The sequence below is a fragment of the Anguilla anguilla genome, chromosome 17 (assembly GCF_013347855.1).
Source record: "Anguilla anguilla isolate fAngAng1 chromosome 17, fAngAng1.pri, whole genome shotgun sequence".
Taxonomy (NCBI): Eukaryota; Metazoa; Chordata; class Actinopteri; order Anguilliformes; family Anguillidae; genus Anguilla; species Anguilla anguilla.
The window spans coordinates 14,969,096-14,980,760 of record NC_049217.1 but is presented as its reverse complement, the minus strand read 5'-3'; the positions used below and the strand labels follow the sequence as shown (position 1 = coordinate 14,980,760).

Here is an 11,665-nt window from a genome sequence, read left to right as displayed (position 1 = left end):
AAATCTTACTTTATAGTTGAAATTCTCAACGCCCAGAATATAATTATCCTTTTGGGAAAGAATGGGTTGTAAATGTACAGCCGCCGATAGGTGTGATTAATGGTGAACGTGTTTAAGTCCCTGCGCGCGCGTGTGCGTGTGTGCGCGTGTATGAGTGATTGGCGTGCCTTGCGCCCTTGGCTGCGGCCCGGATGGAGGAATGCTGAGGCGCAGGGGGTATTTTTATCGGGGTGAGGCTCGCATTCCCTATATGGACTGTCCTGCACTCACATGCAGGCGCACAGATGGCCTGCCCAGGTCCCCCCGCCACCAATCGCCCATCGATCCCAATCCCACAGCTGAAGCAACTCGTGTAAGTACCTCTGCAAACTTTTTTCTGTCAGGCCTCACGCGGGATTTTAGCCATTATACACCCGTTGCCTTTTCTATTCCGGTAGACATAGAATGATAATCAATGTTTCATGTGGAACTGCCCTCCATTTAGGCTATTTATTTGTTTATTTATTTTTTGTTGTCGAAGGCGATATATTTAGTTGTTTTCAGGTTTTGTGAAAAGCAAGACTATTTTTTACATTTATGTCACTTAATAGATACTGTATTGATACTGCCCAATATGATTTGTAACATGACTGTCAAATAAGCGGATGTAGCCTAATATTGATGCCACAGCACCCCTGTCATCAAGTGCTAATGATACATTGAATAGTTTAAAATGCAACAGGACCCCCTGAACATTAATTTATAACATTCATGTTTATTCAGGTATGCGAGTTTTACAATAACTATTAGGATATTGCCTTCGATATTCCATTAACTGTGAAAGATGGTCTGTAAATATTATTATTATTATTGTTATTATTGATGTTGTTCTTGATGCTATCATTAATAATAATAACAATAATAATAATAATAAGGCCGTACTAAGCCTACAATTTGTCTTAAATCTGGTTTATATTAGCCTATGTGTGCTTTTATTTTTCATTTATTTTCATCAATACAAAGTGTGAGAGATCTGTAAATAGAATACATAAAGTAAATCAGGTTTTGTTTAAAAATAACGATTTAAAACTTTGAGAAAGCGATCAATTTATGCATGAGCAAATAGGGGCGGATACTCAGTCTACTGAAGAGCTCATATCTAGGTGACGTGTTGCCGCGTGCAGCGACTTTTAAATGGGAACAGTAGACTAACTATCCAAGAATAAGTAATGACTGCTTTCCTGAGAGGATAATTACGCTGTAATGGAAATGGGATTCTCTCTTGTTGAACCGACCGTCTCTCTGAACCGCTAATATAGCCTGTTACTGGTTGCATGAGGCTCCGGCGTTTGCGACGGATTCTGTGAGTAGCCAAATTTTTCTCCAGCATTTGAAGTGTAGTTCCGAGTAGCCTTATAAACTGTCTTAGGTTTCCAAGAAAATCCTTAGCCTGTTCGAAGGCGCTGACGCCGCTACTAGGCCAGGTTAACGATGGGAGTGGTATATGTTCCTCTGATAACCTACACATTCTTTATACTCGACGAATGTGCAATTGCGCATTTTTCCCTTGGCTGGTTTGACTGTGAAGTATTGACCAAGGATAGTTCACCTTTTCCAGGTGTTGTCAAGTAAATTAATATTCTTCATCACCTTGTGTTACACCTTGGACTGTACAGCAAGGCAGAAACGTTTTTGTTAATCACACTGCCTTTGTGGCACTGTTGAATATTTGCATGAATGCGACTAACCAATTCAGAAGGGAAAACAAAACACTTCTGAACGCAGTGTTGTTTGTGTTTTCACTGGTGGATTGTTGCCTGTCACCCTTATAGGTCTGTTTACTAACTTAATGACGCACTATTGAATTACTTGCGTTTTGATGATTATCGAACGTGGTTTGAGTAGGAGTTTAAAAAAAAAACGAAACCTCATACATCTGCCTTAAAAACACAGTCATAGATTATAAAGAATTTCCTGCAGAATAGCCTAAATGAGACAGGTTATATATTTCCTAACTTATAGTTTTGACAAGCGATAAGCAGCTGCAAGATGTGGTGGTGGGCATATTGGATGTGTAACTACAGCCTCTTCCTTCTCCTTCTTTCTGTAATATACCAAGTAATATAAACTCACCTGCTAAAATAAGTATTCAGCTGTCTACATAATAGCAAAAATTAAAGAGGCCTAATTTGGTGTTGTTGTTGCATAGTGGCTGGTATTTTGGTTTACTGAATGTTTTAAGGTTTTATCCCAATTATCTAAATTGCACTGAATACAGCATAACGGATTTTGACATACTGTATACAAGCCACTGTAAACAGGGACTGACAGGTACCAACTGTAGTTAAGTTTGAGAATGCACCATCTCCTGCACGCTTCCAAACAGTCACTCTATCAGTCGGTTCTGATTCTTTCAGTTTGTTGTCAGCCCTAGAAATTGTTGGTGGAAGTGTGTTAGGGCTTCTTCGTGTGGGAGATTGAGGTGCTTTGAGCGTCAGGTAGCTTGGCAGCTTCGGAGAGCAGGCGGTTAGTGTTGAGAGCAGGCGAGCTCCGATTACCAGATTTAACATTGCTGAAAATTTTTCGCTGTCTGGACCAATAAAACTCCCTTCCCGTGTCAGTTAGTGTTTGTACACTCTTCTGGCATGCAGCTCAACATTGGTCACTTTCACTTCAGCAAGACCGCATGTAGCACGTGACGAGTCCAATTGTCCTTCCTCGGTGATTAATTTGCATAGTAAAATGTACAGCACAGAGAGAAATACTGAATACGCATTTACGTGGAAAGCAGTTAGGGGCTGATAGTGCAAGTGAATTGAACCCAATTTGCATAAGCGCACAGTTTCTGTTTTTATCCACGGCCTTGTTCAACAGTGTCAGTCTTGCATAGCTTTGGCATACACAAATGGGTTTCTGTTCTTTGCATGGTCTTCAGGGAGGATATCATGTTTTAATCCAAACGAAGGTGCTCCAGGTGTACCTCCGGTATCTGAGCGCAGGTGACCTGGTCTGTTATCAACTTTCAGGCCCTGTGGCCTGTGCAGTTCCAGTTCGCATGTGTTTACAGTCGGTTGCTAGGCAACAGGACACCTGAAGACATCCTGAGACATTTGAGTGTCCAGCACAGAGCTACCATTTGGAGACTTGGGACAATGCTTATACTGAACTTCTTGGCTTTAAGCAAGGGGAAAGGATGTAATTTTTGGTCGCAGGCAAGATATTCCTGTTTAGAAACACCAGATCGGTGCGTTTGGGGTTTCAAGTACCATGACAGCCGAAGGGTTTGGATTTCCTCCTCAGTCTGGCATTTCCAACGATGATATAAATAGTGCCCACTATCTCCCTGCTTGGCGTATGATATTTAAAAATGATATATTGTCATAATTCCCCTGTGATAGCCTTGTGTTCTGCCCAGGGGGCTTTGCTTGTACATCGAGCTGATAAACAACCACAAGAATCTCATCTTCTACCCCAGCCCCGACCCCTTACTCCATACCAGTACCCTCAACCAAAGACCCTACTCGCAAAACCAGCCCCTGTCCCTATCCTCTAATCCCAACCCCTACCCCTAGCCTCTACAACCCCCCCCCCCTCACATACACACATTAATCTGTCATCAACCCCTTTAAGGTGTAAGGTCACAATTATGAGATTGGCATGTTCTTCACTGAGCATTCTAATGCTGGTGTAACAATGAGAATGCAGTGGAGTTCTAGAGCACTGACTCGGAATTCAGAAAAAAACATCCCAACAACTCTGCTCTTCAAAGGGCTAATTGGTGGGCTTTGGCAGGGTGGGGAGTTGGGAGGGCCCCCCGTCTGGTGCACATCGCTCCGGGATCACAGTGCCGTAGCAGGGATTACGGAATGTTATTCCGGGACTGTTTGGTCCTCCCATGATGCAGCGGTGGAGACAGTGGATTTGGGTTAATGCAGCCAAACCCTGTCAGAGAGGCGACCGGCTGGTAATCCGTGGGACAGACTCCGCCCCTGCAAATATTTTCCCAGTGGCGTATTGGCTCCGCCCTCTTTGCCCTGGTCTTCGGCATCACAAAGGCTTATTGGCTGCTGAAATTGCATTCCTGCTGGAGAGGAAGAGAAGGCCATTCTGTTTGTTTAGGAGAGGAGGGGGATAGCTGTGATGTCACTCTGCGGTGACTGGCCGTCTCATGGGAGCGCAGGACACTGGTCTGTAGGGGGTCTGTTGGGGGTCTGTAGGGGGCCTGTGGGGGGCCTGTGGTGGGTGTGTGAGCACTGACGGGGCAGCTGAAAGCAGAGACTCACTGTAGGGTGCGTCATGAACAGGTGGCTTGGTGAGAATACTACATGAGGGTTTTCTGATGATCAATAAGATGATGCTTAATAAGTGCTAATATGGGATTTTAGCAGAAATGCAGAAAAAATCCTAAATAATCATGAATCCTGGCCCACAGTAAGAGGAGAGAGGAGATCTTAAAAACCTGTTTTTTAATTTTTTTTAAATTTTTGACAAAGTTACCCAAAAACAGTGTGTGAAGTGATTTCTTGAACAGGTGTTAGCTTTTAATGACCTGTAAAAGGTTACACTCCACAGCTGCCTGGTTCCTGGGTTTGTAGAAGTCTCATCTGCTTTACATGTTAAACCACAGTGTGGATCACTAACTGGCAGTGCTGTGATACTACAGTGTGGATCACTAACTGGCAATGTTGTTTATACCGCCGTGTGGATCACTAACTGGCAGTGCTGTTTATACCAAAATGTGGATCATGAATTGGTATGGAGTTTATACCACAGAATTGGAACTGGCCATTTCTCACAGTGTATCTGCTTGTGAAATGCTTTGGTTTTTGTGAGAAAGGAAGGTTCAAAAAGATTCTACAGAAGAAAGGTAAACACTAGCACTGCAGTGACTGGTGGTGGGAATAGTTGAATATTTTCCACAGTTGTGTTCAGGTTCCTCTGCTTTTCAATCACTCCTCAACCACTTTCCCATCGGTGCCTGTGACTCAAATTGGGCTCTATTTTTGGCCAAGACTTTTCATTTGTGCGTTTGACATTCTTTGGACCAATTATCTCTCAGAATCTCTGGTCTGTGGCCAGAACAGCTGGCCTGGAGTCTGGGCCTGCAGCTTCCTGTGGTTAGATTTTCATTACTGTAGACCCTGCCGAACACCAAAGTAAAGATAAGACATGGCATCATGCCTAACAGCCAGCTGGATTCACTTCACAGTAATGTTTGTTTTCAGTCGGTCCCGTAGTTTTACGATGGCATTGTTTTGGGTTGTGATGGCTCTTGTTGGATTTTGTCCAAGTCAGGGTGTGCTGGGTTGCTGGAGGTGTTGGGTTGCTTTTGGCTATTTTCACTTGGATGGTGATGGTTTAGGTTGTTTTGAGTTTGTGTTTGTTTATATTGGCTTGGCTCGTTTTGGGTCACTGTAGGTGGTGCCGCATTGGGTTGAGCTGGATTTGTGTTCTGCCGTTTTGGCTGTGGGGATGTTCTGTTGATTTGTGCTGTGTCAAGGTGTGAATTGGCTTGTTTGCAGGCGATTTGGTTGGAGTCCTGTTTTGAGGTCAAACCTGGGAAACCTGGAATTCAGATTTGAATTCGTTAAACTTTTAGAAGTAGGTAAAATTTGAAAACACTCCTACAGATGAAAGTAAAAAAAAAAGAAAAAAAAAAGAGCAAACACGTATAAAAGAAGAGATTCATTCAGATCTTTCAGAGAAATTAGGATTTTCTTCTAAGAACTGCCAGTGATTTACAGGAATATTTCTGGTGTCTTAAGGTTTAAAGTATTTGACCCAGGTCTGTTCGAGGCCTTCATATAGCCTTCATGTGTCCCATGTGTTTGCTTGCTTTTGGTTTGCGGCAGGGGGATACCGTGTTTTTTTACACCAGTGAGCCATCGGGGCCAAAAAAACCCAACCCACGGCTGTTTTGACAGTAGGGTGGGTGGGTAAGTGGGGGGTGAGGGGCGGGGGGGTGTTCCCTTTGCCCCAGTGACAGAAGCCTGAAAAAAATGGGGCCGGCGTGTCCCGACGCCAAAGCCCCGTAAATCGCAGCAAAAAGACCGGGCGTCAGCCCCCGCTAAACTTCCAGCGATTTTTAACGCCCTGTTCCGTCGGCGGTCCCGGCGGCTCTGCCTGATCCCCCCCCACCCCCCACCCCCCCTAAGCCCCTAATACCTGTGTGAGGACGGCGAATCAGCCACGGGGCCCCACCGCAAAGCCCCTGTGTGTTTTCAGTCGGGTGTTTGCTCTGCTCGCGGCCGCGGAGGGAACTTCGGCAGGCGAGACGCGGCTCTCGTGTTCCCCCCCCCCCCCCCCCCCCCCCGCCCGAGCCTTTACTGGCACGTCGCGGTCGGTAATGCGGGTCGTGGAGCTGTGGGTTTGCCCGCGTTAGTAGCAAATCGCTCCTGTTCAGCCTGTCTGTCAGCGGGCGTATGTGACAGATAGCATTATTGGCTTACGAGGCGACGATGCGCGATGATTCCCCCCCCCCACCCCCCGCTCCCCCCGGGCCCGTCACATGACCTCCAGGGATCACCGAGCCGGCCTCTCTCGCCGTCGCCCCGGGATACGCGCTGCAGCGCGGCGGCGGTTCTTTCCCATCTTCTAACGAGCCCGGCCGGGACGCCTCGGGGCCCGTCTTTCCCTCACACTCTTCGTTGAGAGGAGGTAGGACGGAAATTTGTCAGAAGATCGCCTCTTGTTTGCCCCACCCCGTTTCGCCGAACTCCGTGTTTTGTCTGAGGTGTGTGGCCAGCCAGCTTGTCAAAACTGCCTGGGGGATGGACCCCTCGTGACTACTGGGGGCTTTGCTCTCTGAGAACCATGCCTGCTGAATGAATGTGATGCTGTAAAATGCCACTTAGTCTCATGTTGGAGACTTGCTGGTATCAGAACTTTTGTTTGCTATGAGACAGAAAAAAAAAAAAAGAAATCTTGCCAAATATGGTCATCCTACTTGCTTGTCTATGATTTGTGTTGAATGCACTTTAAAGCTTTTCAATGGTGCAGCATGTCCAGGGTGTTTTCCTGCCTCTTGCCCAATGCATGCTTGCGACCCCGCCCAGGAAAAGCGGGTATAGATATTGAATGGATGGATGAATGATGCTGCATTATTGAAAAGATAAACCCTATTTTGCCATGCTGAACCAGACTCCAGCTTACCCATGAATGGGCATGTGGAGGTCAGCGGGTCTATGAGCTTTGCTTGTTGTTGCTTTCTGAGCTTCAGCTGTGCCATTTAAGAGACACGTTCATGTGTGTTTATCATCTGTTATGGCTACACACGGGGGCAAACTAGGGAGACAGCTTTTAGATTTTTATCTATGAACTACTTTGGAACACCCTGTCATTGGATGTTAGGGTGGTTGGAACAGTCGAATATTTTAAAAGCAAGCTGGAAACGCATTTTTTGGTTGGCTTTGTACTGTAGTCTTTTATTATTATTCTGTTTTTATTTATTTATGTATTTTAACCCATTCTTAATTTTTAATGTTCATGCTTATATTATCCATGCATTATGTCTTGACTTTTAAAAGCCCTGCTTTTGATGTTTATTATGGGCCCTGAGTTTAGCAAAATCTTTTGATTATTATTGCAGTGTGCTACTTTATTTTTGTTCTTCGTCCTTTTCTGTGTTCATGTGAAGCATTTGGGGCTGATGTGATGTTTTGAGAAGGTACCAGGTCAGATTTGTAGTGTTACGTCCATATGCTTTTGTGTCCAATGAAAGTCAGGCACAGTTGAACAGGATCTGTGACTGGCAGACATGCTTTTCCCTGATGGGGGTGTATGGGTCCTGCGTGACGCTGGGTGTGTAATTTCACCCGCGCTGGCTGACACGTCTCCTTTTGGCCGCCCGTGTGCAGAACACCCTGAGCACCGCAGCCCTTAGCACTGCAGCAGGGCTGGGCAATACATCAATACTATATCCATATCGTGATATGAGACTACATATTGCCTGGGATTTTTTGTATATCGTAACATCGTGATATGGCATAAGTGCTGTCTTTTCCTGGTTTTAAAGGCAGCATTACAGTAAAGTGATGTCATTTTCTGAACTTACCTGACCTAGCTGTTCTATTACTTGCCTTTACCCACTTAGTTATTACATAGCCATTACTGATTATTATTTATCAAAAATCTCATTGTGTCATTTTGTGAAGGTACCAATAGTCATCCCCACATTGTCATCACAATATCGATATCGAGGTATTTGGTCAACAATATCCTGATATTTGATTTTGTCCACATCGCCCAGCCCTACTCTGCAGTGCTGAGCACCACTGTGCAGTAAACAGGAACGCGGCTTGGGGCAGTTTTGGTGAACTCGTTCTCCCGACCTGACAGGCCTCAAACGTTGATCGAGGTATAGGTCCGAACACACCTCACCGCCTCAAGGTGTCGTAGGCGTTGGTGTGACGTTAGCGATGGCGGTGTTGAGTGTCCTCGGTGTTAGCAAAGCCTATAATGACATCATTAGCCGAGCCCTGTTTTTGTTGAGGGTGACCCGCCGGTAGGCTAATATTTTCTGCTTGTGTCAATGTTATAATCTGACGTTAGGGTAGATGTTTGCGAAGTGATGCCGTAATGCTTTTTTTGCATTTCATTCCAGTTTAAAACGGTTTATAATGGCTTTCTAAGAAACATTCTTTTGCCTCTGCCTTCCTGGCTGCTCCGTGTTTTTGTGCTGACAAGATGTGGCTCACTGACACAGGCGCTGAGAATGCCAAAACATTAACTAACAACTGTATTCTTAGAGTTAATAAGCACGTTCAAACATTTCTACTCTTATTGTGTATCCCTTCCTATGGACGGTATGCACATTGTTACTGAGGGCGTGCCGTTCTCTCTGTAATTGATATAATTGGCATGATGAGGGGCACCAGCTTACTATAGACAGCGATAGCAACGGCAGAGTGAGGTTTCTTTAGCCCCATGATGGGTGGAGCTATCAATCACTGACACGTTTACATCAGTTTAAAGCTTGGTTCTCCCAACCCTAAGCATAACAGGTTCACATCAGTAAGCCACTAGCAATGTCTGAAAACTAGCCTATGTGTTTTGTTGATCGTCAAGCTCCAGTCTTCCATCGCTAGACAACGGAGCTGCTGCTTCATCTCTTTGCATGGCTAGTTAACCTGAGGGCTATGTACACAATGTGTCAGAGACCATTTGTGTTCTCTGTTTTAATGGGCTTGGTCCTGTTTGCAGACTGGTGGTAGCTCCGTGGCTAATGCATCCTGGGCCCCGAGAAGGACTGATACTGGAGGGCTGAGAAGCCGATGTATTGGCTCTTGCTAAGTCCCTTTTGTGTTGCCCGGTGACCTCTGATCCTGGATCACTGAGAGGAAAAGAGTGTAGAAGGTCTGGCCACCGCAGATCCTGAATTAAAGTAGAGCTCCAGTCTGCATTCATTATTTACCATGCTGGTCCTTACCTTAAGAATAATTTATCTGTGTCACATCTAATGTGTCACATAATGCTTAGCCCACAACAAAGAATTTACAAAACCATGCCTCAAACGATGACATCACCCGGGTACAAGGTCTTCCCTTTCCCTCGCTGTAGAGAAAAGATTCAGGAAATTCAGGCTTAAGTTCAGAAATATCAAGAAAATGGAAGATTTGCCACCATTACGCAATGTTGTCTCATTGTAAAGACACCTCTGTTCATGTTAATTATAGAGAGAAGTGGACTTTTAACCCAATGACATCATTGTTTCAATTGACACAGATGATAGAATTGGTGTTATTAGTCACACCATTATTAGTCACACCATTATTCTGAGGGTAAGGCAGAATGTACCAAATTATGATTTTTGGGTGGAGTCCAACAATGAGGCTGTCAGCTCCTGTTCTCACTATTGGAGGAGACAGCTGGTCTGCAGTGTGTGTGTGCTAGCTGTCACCCCCTGCTTCCTGTGTGCAGTTGGTGATGTCCTAATCTAGCCTATATGCTGTGTCAGGATTTGTTGTCACTAAACCTGTGATCTTACCATGGTAGGAGCTCATTTTTAAGTATGGATAAGAGCATCTGCTTAATGAATGGTGAATGGTGAAAGGGGCAGCATTTTGCACACTGGAATACCACACACAGTAATCAGGAATACACATTACAGGGCTTTCCAGAACATATGTACACCAGTGTGGGGTAGTGTTGAGGTCTGTTGATTTTGGCAATGTTGGCTGTTTGGGGTCTGTCAGTTTGTGCAGTATTGTCTGTTTGCAGTCATTTTATTTTGGCTGTGTGTTTGGTCAGTTGATTTGGGCAGTGTTGGTGGTGTTGGATGAATTGATTTAGACAGCATTTTCCCTATTGTGGGTCAACTAATTTGAACAGTGTTAACAGTGTTGGGTCTGTTGATTTGGACAGTATTGGTTTTGTTGTGGTTTAGTTGGTTTTGACTGTTAGTTTGTTGGGTCAGTTGACTTTGTCAGTGTTGGCAATGTTTGGTGAATTGATTTAGGCAGTGTTGGCTGTGTTGGCTCAGTTGCACTGGTACTTTCCTCAGGCTGTCCCAGTGCCCTGGTCTATTTGTGGTCCATTTCTGGTCAATGTGCTGATCCACAGATATGGTTTCTTTATTTATAGTCGATGGAACAGATGCTGTGTTTGTGTTGTGGACCTGGACCTATTCTCATGTGTTAAGACTTTGCGGTATAGAAAATAGACTTTCAATATAACGCATGCGTGAAAGTGTCAATTTAGAAATAGATTTTAACAGCACCTTCTCCAGTGTGAGCTAGGCTCTGGAATGTGGTACCGCCTGTATTTATGACAACATTACCTATTAATAGGTAATTAAACCAGCAGAGAAAAACCCTAACACCAGCCACGTCTGTCCTCTGCCCGGGCACTTGTTGAGTGACACGGTGACAACATATGATGTGGTGAAGTATTTTTATCAGGTTATTAAAATCAAGGAAGGGTGCGTGGTGGTTTGGCTGCTGGTTGGCCCAGTTCTGCTGGTGGTTTGGCTGCTGGTTGGCCCAGTTCTGTTGGTGGTTTGGCTGCTGGTTGGCCCAGTTCTGTTGGTGGTTTGGCTGCTAGTTGGCCCAGTTCTGTTGGTGGTTTGGCTGCTGGTTGGCCCAGTTCTGCTGGTGGTTTGGCTGCTAGTTGGCCTGGTTCTTTTGGTGGTTTGGCTGCTAGTTGGCCCAGTTCTGTTGGTGGTTTGGCTGCTGGTTGGCCCAGTTCTGCTGGTGGTTTGGCTGCTAGTTGGCCTGGTTCTTTTGGTGGTTTGGCTGCTAGTTGGCCCAGTTCTGCTGGTGGTTTGGCTGCTAGTTGGCCTGGTTCTTTTGGTGGTTTGGCTGCTAGTTGGCCCAGTTCTGTTGGTGGTTTGGCTGCTAGTTGGCCCGGTTCTGTTGGTGGTCCCCTCTTCAGAACCTGCCAGCTTGGGCGAAAGAGCACAAAGTTGATACAGGTTTGATTCCCAGGCAGGGTACAGCCGTTGTACCCTTGAGCAAAGTACGTAACCTGCATTGCTTCAGTATACAGTATATCCAGCTGTACAAATGAATGCAATGTAAATGCTATGCAAAAAGTTGAGCAAGACGCTCTGGATAAGAGCGTCTGCTAAATGCCTGTAATGTAATGACAGATGCCCTATTCTCAGGTTTTAAAATATGGCACATCCCATTTTACGGACATCGTTTACCAAACCAAACGTTTTTCTGCTGCCCCAGTTTATTTGGAGTGC

At 45.2% G+C, this 11,665-nt stretch overlaps 1 protein-coding gene across 12 annotated transcripts in view; it reads left to right on the top strand.

Annotated features, from left to right (window-relative positions):
- Positions 1–250: 250 nt before the first annotated feature.
- Positions 251–11,665, top strand: part of LOC118217280 (supervillin-like) — a 43,351-nt gene continuing 31,936 nt past the window's right edge. For 11 of the 12 annotated variants that reach the window (XM_035399161.1, XM_035399151.1, XM_035399153.1 and 8 more), the window contains exon 1: positions 251–352. The gene's annotated coding sequence lies outside the window, so the exon portion shown is untranslated. Of the gene's footprint in view, positions 353–1,158; positions 1,343–11,665 lie in introns of those variants that run through there. The other variant, XM_035399150.1, reaches the window with a different exon arrangement.